The sequence below is a fragment of the Bactrocera oleae genome, chromosome 3 (assembly GCF_042242935.1).
Source record: "Bactrocera oleae isolate idBacOlea1 chromosome 3, idBacOlea1, whole genome shotgun sequence".
Classification (NCBI taxonomy): domain Eukaryota; kingdom Metazoa; phylum Arthropoda; class Insecta; order Diptera; family Tephritidae; genus Bactrocera; species Bactrocera oleae.
The window spans coordinates 18,414,403-18,427,022 of NC_091537.1; positions in this window are offsets into that span (position 1 = coordinate 18,414,403).

A 12,620-nucleotide genomic window follows, 5' to 3' on the forward strand; every position below is an offset into this window, starting at 1 on the left:
TGTTTTTTTTTTGCTGTGCTCATAAATGTGTTTGTGTGCGCTAATTAAATGAAATCTGCCATAATTTATTGCTCATTTGGAGTTGAAGGTGTGCTGGAGTACATATTGTAGATTTATTTTTATTTTTCATATATTTTTGTTGTGGTAAAAATCTCCATAACGCAGTGATATATTTCGTGGAACTTTAAAATTGGAGGCGTTTCCATCATTTATTAGCAATCCTTCTGCTGGCTCATTAAACGCAAAAAACGCTTATAATAGTGGGGTAATGCCAATGTGTAATTAAATACTTTGATTGGACAATTAATCGTTTTGGTGTTAAACTCAAGTTGAAATAATTTTAATTTTTAAGTTTTATTGGAATTTCGTAATCAGGTTTATAGGAAAGGAAAAGGTCAGATACCTCATGTAGTGTCATATGTGGAATGTCCAAGTATAAAAACAACAAGAAATAAGTAAGGAAGGGCTAAGTTCGGGTGTAACCGAACATTTTATACTCTTCCAACTTGCAAGAATCAAAGGCCTACGGGTGCTGGCAAAACTGTATTCTAAAAAAAATTGCGAAAGAATTTTCATTGATTATTCGAAGAAATCGTAAAATCCGAGGCTCGTAATTCATTATATTAGGGATATGAGGCTTAGATCGAGGTATAGACGAATTCCATTCTAATTCAGCACTAAACCACATTATTAAAAAAAAACACTTGCCCACTTCACTCACTCCACTAAAATATCACACATTTCGACCAATCTAAACTGTTAAAAGAAAAGTGGAAAGAAGTAAAGCATTATTTGGGGTATATTGGGGATAGAGAAAGGTCGCATTAATTTTGACATCGCTAAGGTATATTCGAGAGCATATTTTGAATCAATTTTACCATATATATAAATCAGCTGGATGTTCGGAAATTCTGATATTAGTAATAAAGGAGCTAGGTAAAGTTTTCACGACAGCGAAAAAACGAATGATAGCGCAGCGCTGGCCAAGCTCCCGCAACGCCTAGCTGTGCGAAAGTAGAACGCACGAAGAGAGAGGAAATTTCCATTTTATCGATAGCGTGATGGCTTTTTTAGTTGTAGCAAAAAGGGGTGTAATGAGCTTTTTCACGAACGGATCGGAGTTAAGTGGGAGAGTAGGGGGTGGCGGTTTCTGTCGATAGCTTTCCATTAACTCTAATTTTAGATTATCAGACCACTGTAGCGCTTTTCAGGCGGAGGTGGCTGCCATCAAGGTAGCAGTAGATCTATTGCTCCGAAGTGCAGCTTTCTTCAGAGAGGTGTGCATTAACTCCGATAGCCGAGCGGCTATACTGGCTGACTGTGCGTTCAAAACTAGCCGAGCATGACCTCATTAGGTTATGTTGTTATAAGTTAGCTTCAAACATCTTCGGTCACAGCGGAATCGCTGGAAACTGCAAAATCGATGAACTTGCTTTTTCTAAATTCATCCGAATGGAAGTAAATCGATTTTCCAATGTGGTCTTGCGTTCTGGCGTTAGAACTATGGACCTACAGTAAGTCCAGCAAGCGCTGCCCAAAAACTTGTGCGACTTCGAGATCCTTGTGGCCTATAGCGAACCGTAAGAATTTCTCCGAACTATTGGCTCTTAGCAAAGTCAATCTCGCTGCAATAGTAGGTGTTCTGACTGGACACTGTCCAATAGGTTCAGACGCGGTGCGGCAAAATATTTTGTCGGAAGTTTTTTGCCAAAGCTGTATGGGGAAAGGCATGGTGGTATCATCTTCTCTCTTCCTCTTCTCTATTACCCGGCTTTCGCGAGATTGATATCGAAATATCTCGGTAGACACACTTTTGGCGAACCTAGCGTATTGATACTGCCTTAATAAATTTGTGGTAAGCTCAAAACGCTGCATCGATCTAAGAGGATCTGGTGATCCACTTTTAGGAGTTTATGGGTAACACAAAGGACGAATATTTGTCCAAGTGAGAGCCATCGATTTTGGATCAATGCTACGACCTAACCTTACCTAACCTAATATACTGAATCTAAAAAAGGCAAACGCTTCGACACTACAGCAGATTGGACGGGGAAATTTCTTTTTACCAATTAAAAAATCTTTTAGGGGCCCACCTAGTGTGAAATTTCGATAATATAGTTTTTGAGTGGCGGCCTTCTAAAGTGGAACCGCTCAGTTCAATCAGCCATTTTGTAATTTTTTGTTTGTTTTAGGTAGTAGGTCACTGTATTTACAATCTCTTCTAGTAGAGAATTAGTGTTTAGATTTTATTCACGGAAAAAACCGAAATTAATACCACTGTGGATGAACTTTCTTTTAGCGCCGTTGGAGATGTCGTGTAACTCCAAAAATGCTACTATGTATTTTTAATATACTTGTATGTATGTATAAATATATCCTTAAAATTTTAAACCCATTGTTACAGTACTTTGTTTTTTAATTTCGAAAAATCGTCATTTTTATAATGTCACACTATGTGTGCCCATTAAGATTCAAAAGTGTACTTTAAGTAAAAAAAATTGATTCGTGGAAAATAGACACTGGTCTAACCACTTAAGTGCTTAATACAAATCTCTGTTCATAAGAAATTAGTTTCAGAAACTAAGGCTTTGGTTTTGAAAACTTTTTCCCCTGTTATTAAAAAAATCAATCGAATCGAAATCGAATTCGACTTGGCACTTGTGGTACCTTTCAGTTGCCTGATGACGGATGAAGGATGGGCATGAAACTAAATACAGAAAAGGCTTGACCAAGCTCATAGCCGCCATTTATATAAATTTTAATGTATGTCTGTAATAAAGCCATCCTTGCAATTGCAAAAACAAATAACAAATAGCTAAATACTCAAAATGAGCACTTCATTAGTTCACAATCTCTTGAATTTTCCCCCGGCATAATTAATGCCATTTTTTCGCAATTGTTACGCCACTGCACCTTTCCAATCACCCGCTGCTATAATACTTGTATGCTCATGTGATACGCTTTTAACCATACGATCTTCGCTAGCTTTTCACTCTCTCGCCACAAGCAGTAGTCGCCGCGCATTTTTCGCTAGCCAAGTTTCCCACACCAATCAGCCGCCAAACATAATGAACACGCCACTATTGCGTGTTAATCAATTGAAAATGCTGTGCACAATCCTTTTGCCGTTTTAATTGCAACAATTTCATAAAATTGCAATCGAACTGCCAACGCGAACGCCGACAGAAGGCCGAGCGACAACAAGAAAGGCGAGCGGCGCATTGGCTACAGCTTCGGCAGCCAGTGACTTTCATTTGTATGTATGTATGTTTGTTGAGCTGTCGGCTTGTAGGTGTGTTGGTTTCGGTTGGTGTTGCAGCAAATGTGCTCACCTACATACAAGTACAACAGGCGCGTACGAATACGAATAGGAATACGAATGAGTTGACACCCCGCTGTGTATTAAATTAACAAAGACACCATGCGGCGTCAAGTGGCACTTGCGCTCACATCACGGACAACAATGAACAGGATCGCGACAGCGTACAACTGTCTCATTGCACCAACAACAACAATAACAGCAATAATGCATAAAACAACAAGGCTGAAAATGAGACTTCTTCCAGTGTCAGTCGAAAAATTTCGGTCACACATGAAAGGTTCACCGCCGAACCCACTGTGGCCCCTAAACGGTTAGGCAATATAGCCGCTACTTGACCACCACTTTGTTTACTTTATGACCAACACTTATGTACATACTAACGAGTATTTGTGTAAGCTGAAATGTGTGGGCAACGGCTTGCTTGGGAACGAGGTGCCCATATTTAAATATTAAATGAGCTTAAATATTGTTAAAGGCGTTTATGTCACTCGGACCATTTACCAATTTTGCTTGTAAAATATTATCATATTAAATAATTCATTTGCTGGCTGGCCGTTGAGTTGCTTACTGCTGCAACATTTAATTATTATCTGCTTTACTAATTGAATTTCTGTGCAGTATAAATATATTTCACTTAAAACTTAAAACTATATAATAACATTTTACCGTTAGAAAAGCTCACTGTTTAGTAAGCCACAATTAAAAATAACCAATAGAGCACCTAGTTAAGAACTGTTTTGAATGGTTACCAACCTGAGACTAGTAGTCACAAGGCAAGCATTTTGGATCACATATGACAGCTGGCTATTGAGTCTAGATGGTATTATATAATACTAACATCGCTCCTTATTATAGTATACATGATACATATTTTTGATCGCTTTACGATCGATACTGAATATTGGCAAAATTTTGTTCAGCAAGCATCATCATCACAATATTGCGATTGGGGTCGCATTCTTGTTCGTCAAAATACCAAAGCTGTATTGGGATGCTTACCAATGCATAACTATATAAAACATATTCTTCACAGTGCTATAAGCTCTCTCATATTTCGAAGAATCTTGCATTGGATTCAAAACTTCAAAGCGCGTTAAATAGAAACACCTTTTAATCAAAATTCGACTTTATTAGTTATGACACTGTACAACACTCGGCAGGGCATTGGACCAAACTAATTTTTCCAAAATATATTTGAAAGCTTTATTAATTATAGTAACTAAGTTACTAAAAAAGTTACTAAATATGGACGTAATCAATATTTGCCTCTTATTTCAATGGTGTATAAAATTTTTCGGTTAAGCTTAATCTTCCAGAAAAATAAAAGCTTTATATTTTGAAAAGCACTGACCAGATTTATGAAAAGTTGGTAACTTTCGAAAAAATTGGTTTTTGCCGAATACTGTTATAGTTCATATTGAGGACGATAAACCATAAAACGGTTATGTTAAGAAGTAATTTTTTACATCCAGGATGATACAAAAGAGCTTCATATGAGCCGGTGTCAAAATTGGACATATGATCGTGGCACTGAACACCTTAAACTGAAATCACATATCAGCAGATCTACTTGATTAATTTTAACCAGATTCGTCACGTAACATGATCCTCAAATTAGGAGAGAATCCTTGCTAATAATAGTATGTCTATATGTCAAAAATGGTTTCAATCAATAATTCCTTTAGCCCCTACAAGTATATACCTAATAGAAAGATTAACCGCTTACAAGTATATCGGCTAATATGTGAGCTATCGTAATAAACATGAGAGAGCATGTTCTTTCAACAGTCCATTATTGTGCCTAAAATCAAAATCGTGTGAAAACTTGCCTAGCCTCTAGATACAGTTGACTTTACTCTTTATACATATATTGATGATGGTATGTGAGGTACTTTAATGTAACACAGAGATCGTTTTGCCAACACCTATAAGTATTTCGCTAGATTTAATCTTTGCAAGTTGCAAAAGTATAAAATGTTGGGCTACACCTAAACTAAGGACTAACTTGCTAGTTTATCCTATTGTATTAATATATCAAAATACACCTTTGCTTCAAAATAATTCAAAACAAGCCTCACATCTTTCTTGAGGATGACTCCTTCATTGTCGCTAAATTATTATTCAGCGAATTGTTTCTTAACATCTGACATGGAAAAGAAAATGTCGGTGGGGATCAAATTCGGAGACTACTGAGAATGTAAAAGCAAATCGTAGCAATTTTGCCACTATCTTCATTAATTTAGACTTAATTCTGAGCTCATGTAACACCGACTATGCTCAAAGCTTTCCCAAGCTCAAATATTCATGAACGATAACACTAGCACGTTTCTTTGATATCCATAGAGCTTCATCAAAATCATTTTAGGATCATCTAAAACCATTTTGGGAATATTTTCGTCCGTAACTGCAGCAAAGCACATTTTGGCATTTTCCACTTCGTTTTTAAATAAAAAATGGTATTATAAATCCCCTTTGTTTGTCAATTTATTTTTATTTTTAAAAATACCAAATGCCAAGCCAGTGTCAGCCAGTAGTGAATGAATGATGATGATTCTGTTAGTTTTGAGTGAGTCAGCTTGCTTGTGGTAATAATTTAGTAATTTTGTTCCTAAAGAAAGGCTGTGTTTGTTGTGGCAAGCCAAACAGAGTTACTTAATGTTTTTGGGAGCCAAATGGAGCCAAGTGAGCTATGGCGTGAGTTGCTCTGGTCTGGTGTAATGCATTTGTTGTAATGTTTCTTCAATATTTCGCTTACGGTTCGATGGTTTGAGGTCTTTAAAATAGCCATTTGGGTGATTTATGCTTTCAGCGATCCACTGTCTGAGTATAACAAGAAGAGAATAGTCGCTAGAGCCCTAATCTGCCGAATATGGTATGTTAGGGACTAGTTCATAGCATAATGTCTGCAATTCATTGATTGTGTGATGAACTGAATTAGGCGGAGCGTTGGCTTGGTGAATGGGTAGTATTTTCAACATCAGGAACCAAAATATGCAATTCATGTTTTTCCACTATAAACAAATACGAGAACTCGTATAGCAGAAGTAACGGCACTTTAAGAGCAATGAGTTGAGCACGATTGATTTAAAGTCATGAAACTGTGGCACTATTCCAGTTAAGGTTAGTGCTATAAGGCAAGAATATGAATATTTTAGCTGTAGAAATCTTTCGGTCAGATCACACGCTGTTTAGTCCATGTGCGATATAAAAATGTCAGGCAGTGAGTTGATAAACCTATAAATATTATACAATTAATATTTGTAGATATTACAATTTTTCTTATCACAAAATAATTTCCATAAAATTTATCAACCCTTCAAGGGTGTGTCAAAACATGTAACCGCCATTTGTCGAATAACTCAAAACCACACTCCACAAATAGAAAGCTAAAAAGAAACCCAACAACTTGTAAGTGTGTGTGTGCCTTTGTAAAAATACAATAAAACTATATAACTAATGGAAGTTTGAAAAGCGCCACACTGCTATCGACAATAATAAATTTCATAGCCATTACATAGGCACCCTCTACGCTGTTGCCTGTGTGGCAGCCGTAATGAATGAAAAATGTGATAAAATTGTCAACAAAATGTTAATGCACGGAATTTACATGAATGCGCGTGTTGAACTTAATTAATTTTGTGCAAAAATTAATTATGTCCACACAGTTGGTTTATGCAAATTAATGAAAATTACGCAAATGCAGAAAAACTAACAGGCACACACACATATACTCACTCGAACAGAAGCAACAACAACAAATAGACTTGATATAAAAACACGCGATCAGAAAGAATATTTGCCTGCTTTTGTTCATAGCGCTGAGTTATATATATATATGTATGTATGTGTGTGCATATATACAAAAGACTTAAGACACAAACTTGCTTGGCTAGCAGCCCGGTGAATTGCGTGTGGCGTAGAGTAGGGCGCCGGCTGCTGGTCGGCTGCTGTTGGCGCCAAATAAACAAACACAACAGTGTTGTTGAAATTTTAATTTCTCCAGCTAGAGCGTGTGTACTCGCATTCCGAGTGCCGACAAAGTATCGATCACCACATGAGTTGGCTGGCCGCACAAGCGTTGGAGGGGTACGACAGCTATCGCTGACATTGTAGCGGCAGACTAATCAAATAGGCAGCTATTATGCGTTTCTTAGCTGATGAGATGGAAATTTCTATATATGTACGTATATATATATATATATATTTTTTTTTTTTTGTTTTGCTTAGCCTGAGGGTCAAATCTGTAGATTATAAAAAAAAAAATTTGGAAAAAAACCAACCAAGTGGCCCACTCAATTTTAAAGTAAAGTTTTGAGTTAAGATTTTTATTTCGTAAAAAATATTTAATAAGTGTTCTTGCCAATTAAAAAAAAAATTTTTGTGGTCATGCTTAATTTTGAGTCAAAAACCGTTAAATTCTGTAATTTTTATATAAATGTGAAGAGGTTAACTAAAAAATTTTTTTGTTTTGTCCAAAAATATTTTCGAAATTTACTTTAAAAGATCTAGAATTTACTCCAGATGTGAAAAAAATATTTTTTTTTTCAAGCAAAAGCTAAGCAAAAAAAATTTTTTTCGCTCCCCCCTAATGTATTTATGCATATTCTTATACGGCCTATTAAAATACAAATTAAAAACAATTTCAAATTGCTGCCGCAATGCTCGGTGTGTTGCAGCAATTAAAACGCTGTTGGAGCTTCTTTTTTCCAACCAAACCGTGAACTTTTTTTGTTATACCCTATAGAGGATAAGTTTGCCCCGAAATTTGTAACTGCCATGAAGGGAACGTCGGAGCCCTTATAAAATATATATACGCTGATCATGCGTTACGTGCTGAGTCGTTTTAGCCATGCTCGCCTGTATATACGTGAAGTAGTCTTTCAGTTTTTGAGATATCGATCTAAAAATTTGCGCACATTCTTTTCTCTGCAAGAGGCTACTCATTCGTCGGAATCGCCGATATCGGACTACTATAGCATGTAGCTGCCATACAAACTGATCAGTCAGAATCAAGTTCTTGTATGAAAAACTTTTTTATTTGACATGATATCTTAACGAAATTCGGATTATCCGAGACGTCGCTACACTCCCCTAACATATCGTTTAGATCGGACCACTATAGCATGTAGCTGTCATACAAACTGGCCGATCAAAATCAAGATAAAGACCATTTTAAACAATTTTTCGCTATAAGAAATATACCTGTGAAGGGTATTATACCTTTGGTGCTGCCGAAGCAAATTTTTTTTCTTGTTTTTGTATTTGTAAAGCATAAAGTGCGAGCGTATATATATATTTAAAATATAATTGAGAAAGCGATAAATTTGAAGTCAATGAGAATTTGTATGTAGACTTGCAGGTGAGCTGATGCCGGCATGTAATGCAAAGCACACAGCATAATTGCTACAACAACAGCAAAAATATTGTTAAACTCCGCCAGCAATTGGCTGCGATCTTTTTGTTGGTCTTGTGAGCGTCCCATTAAATGATCTTAAATTGTATTTTATTATTATGTGATTTGTTTGTTGCACGCGTGCGTGTCCACCCACCGCGTCCCCTCCTTTAGGGCACACCACCCGCCCTACATTTGCTACCTTATTCGCTCGTTCGTTCGATCGTTCGTTAGCTGTACGGCGTAGCGCCGGTGTGTGCGAACTGTCTGGAAGCGCCAGCGGCGTACAAATCCAATTTAAATTTTTGTTTGCACTGCGCATGCGCCTACAGCGCAACCGTATACACCAACACACGAATACATATGTATGTTGAGAGAGAGAGCTTCTACCTACAAATGTATGCAGAAATGTTTATATGTGTGTTTGTGCGTCGTCTTCTGCGCCGAATCAACTGGCCGCTGAGACCCCATGATGGGTCATTGTCGTAAATCACACATTTAAATATTTATGCATTCTTGCTTGTTCAAAAAATTAGTTACGAGCATTTAAGCAGCGCCGTAATATTGCTAACAACAACAAATAATACACCTCATCTCACGCAGCATGCAACTCAATGCGTCTGCGCGCCGCTTCTACACCAAATATTATATATGTGGATATGTGTGAGTGTGTTGTCATTGTGTGTAGTCGGCTTGAAGGTGGAGAAGGTGGAGAAAATCAAAAGAATTTAATTTCCTTTTTATGATATTTTAATTTATTTGTGCGTAAATCATCGTTAAATGAGGACAAGTCGGTAGGCGCTTGCGCAGTGGGCTTTATAGGCTAGAGGGCACTGACAAAGCGCAAGTGTGCGTATTTGTTTGCTTTTATTATTGTTTTGCAGAGAGCGGTAGGTCATGCGAGGAGCATGTTGCCAGTAGAGAAAAAAAATATAGTGAAGTGCGTGGAGAGGCATCTATACCCGATTTTAAAGTTAGACTTGCCGACTTATATATTTCCTTGACTAGGTTTTGTGTGATAAAGAGCGCATATTTATTTAGTTATCTTATTCATTCATACCTTTTAAGGATATAGAAAAGTCCAGAGCCCTTGAAAAAGCCCTAACTTTGACAATTGATTCTAGTAGTACGGAAAAATAAATCGAATTTTTTTTATATAAAAAGTGTATAAAATTATTATATAAAAAGCGATAAATTTTAGTGTATAAAAAGTTTATTGATATTTTGATAATATATGTTGGCTACCTTCGCAATCACCTTTTTCAAGAGGGTCGCTATGGCCAACTGTGATACTAGAACCTTATGCTATTGAAAGATCTGAATTTGCATAGGACTAAGTAAAGCAGCTTTATTTTTAGCTTCACATCAATGCTTCGCAAATTGGAGAACTTGTAAAGAAAGGTTCAATATTTGACCAAATAAAAGTTTCGAAGAGCATTTCAGCACATGCTCTGACCCACACTCTTCTACACTATATGTGTATATGCATATATATCATATATGAACATGGAAGCATTTCATTTCTTTTACGTTATTTATCCAATTGAAGCATGTTTTAGGACCCTTATACTCTAGGGTCAAGCTAAGAAGAACTTAATTTTTTTTAAATCTTAGACTCGCCTTACTGCTAAACCTTTATTGTGCTCATTATACTCCCCGTAAATCCCAAATAAACAACGGTAAATGGTGTCATGCAATAACCCAAAATTATTTTTTGTTTTACTACTTTAGATATTGGTGGTGTTTCATGGACCTAAGAGTTTTAACAAAATCCTTATATAAAGTAAAGTACAAAAACTTTATTTTCCTTTCCTACCCAAACTATATTAAGAGTCCTTTGAGCCTTAAACCGTCTCTTGAAAACTCACAGATTTTTAATGCCTCGCCGGCATGTAATTTTTCATTAAAAATTCGTAAAAACAATCGTTGAAATATTTTTCACTTATGAGTATTCATCTTTCCTTATTTTGATGTGTGTGTGTTTGCGTCATAAATTCAGGAATGCGGCAATCAATCGGCAAAAAATGCATATGCACGTTTTCCTTATGTGGCCTACACATACCATTTTTTAAATACAATATTTTTTTCCAATATAAACATATACTATACCAAACCATACCATATATATGTACATATGTGTGTATGCTACAGTATTTACAGTTGCTGTTTGGCAAATTAAATTTCACAGTTTGTGGTCCCGAAATTAAAGTAAGCAGTTAGTCGGCAGTCGTTAACATGAATTTATTAACTGCTTTTCGCAACAATTTAAATACTTTGTATATCAAAAGTATATATTGTTAATACCGTATTCGCGTGATAATACAAGAAGTTACGATAAAGTAATTCATTTGTTGAAAAATAATATCTTATTACACAGAATGTGGTTATTAAATTTTTTTTATTTATTTATATAGCCATAGTAAAGAATAAGAAATAATAGTAATTTCGGCTGCACCGAATAATACTCTCCACAGGTGCATTTTTTATAGCATGAAAGAGTATAAAAAGATCTTAATCCTGATTTTGATGGTTCAGTTTATATAGTGCCTATATGTTATAGTAGTTCGACCCCTGCCTTGGACAATAAGCTATGGCAAATTTCGTGAAGATATCTTGTCAAACAGAAAAAGTTTTCCATACAAGAACGTGATTTTGAACGGTCAGTTTGTATGGAAGCTATACGCTGTTTTGCTCCAATATCGGCGGTTCCGGCAAATCAGTAGCTTCTTGCGGAGAAAAGGACAAAAAAGGCAAAATTTCTAATCGATATATGAGTTCGCACATATACAGACTGCGAGACTTGGCTGAATGGACTGAGCTCGTCATGCTGATCATTTATATAATATATACGAGTATACTTAATAGGGTCTCCGACGTTTGCTTCTGAGTGTTACAAACTTTGTGGAAATCTTAATAAATCTTCTGCAGAGTATATAAATATAAAAATAAAATAAATGACGGAAATGACGGTACTTTTCTAGCGACGTCATTTTAGCATTGTTCTGTGAGAGAACTGAGAAATACGTATTCTGTAGAGAATTGCGGTCGCTCGTTAGTTATAAGGCCGACTAAGAACAAATTATAAAATATTTTCTAACAGATGCAGGCAACATAATCTTGTTATTGTCACTTTGAGTGTCCGTCAGTATTGCGTTTACTTTTGTGATAGTCGCGAATGGTAGTCAAATTAATGAATTTTCTGTCAATCCCACTTCACAAAAAATTATTAGTACGAAATTGTCGTAATCTATTATTCACGGGCACTTACATCGATGCCAAGAGAAGAGAAAATTATGTATATTTAGCAAATCGAAGTTGTCTTCTCGTTATGCTTATCTAATCAATTTCAACAACGTAACTTCTTCAGCCATAATTCTTAGAATGTTGTATTTATTTATTTCTTCAGCATTCTCAAATTGACATTAGAGTTTGCGAAAGATTTAACTTTTTCCTTTATATACTTTTATTACAGATCCGATACGCTTTTTTTAGCTTCTTACGCAAGTTGCCATTTATATTTTGATATTTGGCAACCCTAGTCTTGCAATCTGACAACTCACAATTTTATAGTAAAGTTTGACATCATAGCGCTATATGTGTTTACAGTAACTTAAAATATTCATCTCGGTTAAAAAATGGAATTAAATCGCGAACATTTACCCACGATTATTTTTTACAACTTTCAACGTGGATTAACTCAGCAACAGTGCACCGATGAACTTAATTCAATATTTGACTTTGAAGCTTCGTCAAGGATCAGTTTTTATTGATGGTATGGTGAATCGAGGTCGTAAATCACTCTAAGACCAGTTCCGGTAGCAAATGGTGCTGTGCGCAAACAGATAGTTCAAGATCGTCATGCGATCAATATTAAGACAACTATAGGCATTAAAACAAAATTTGTTC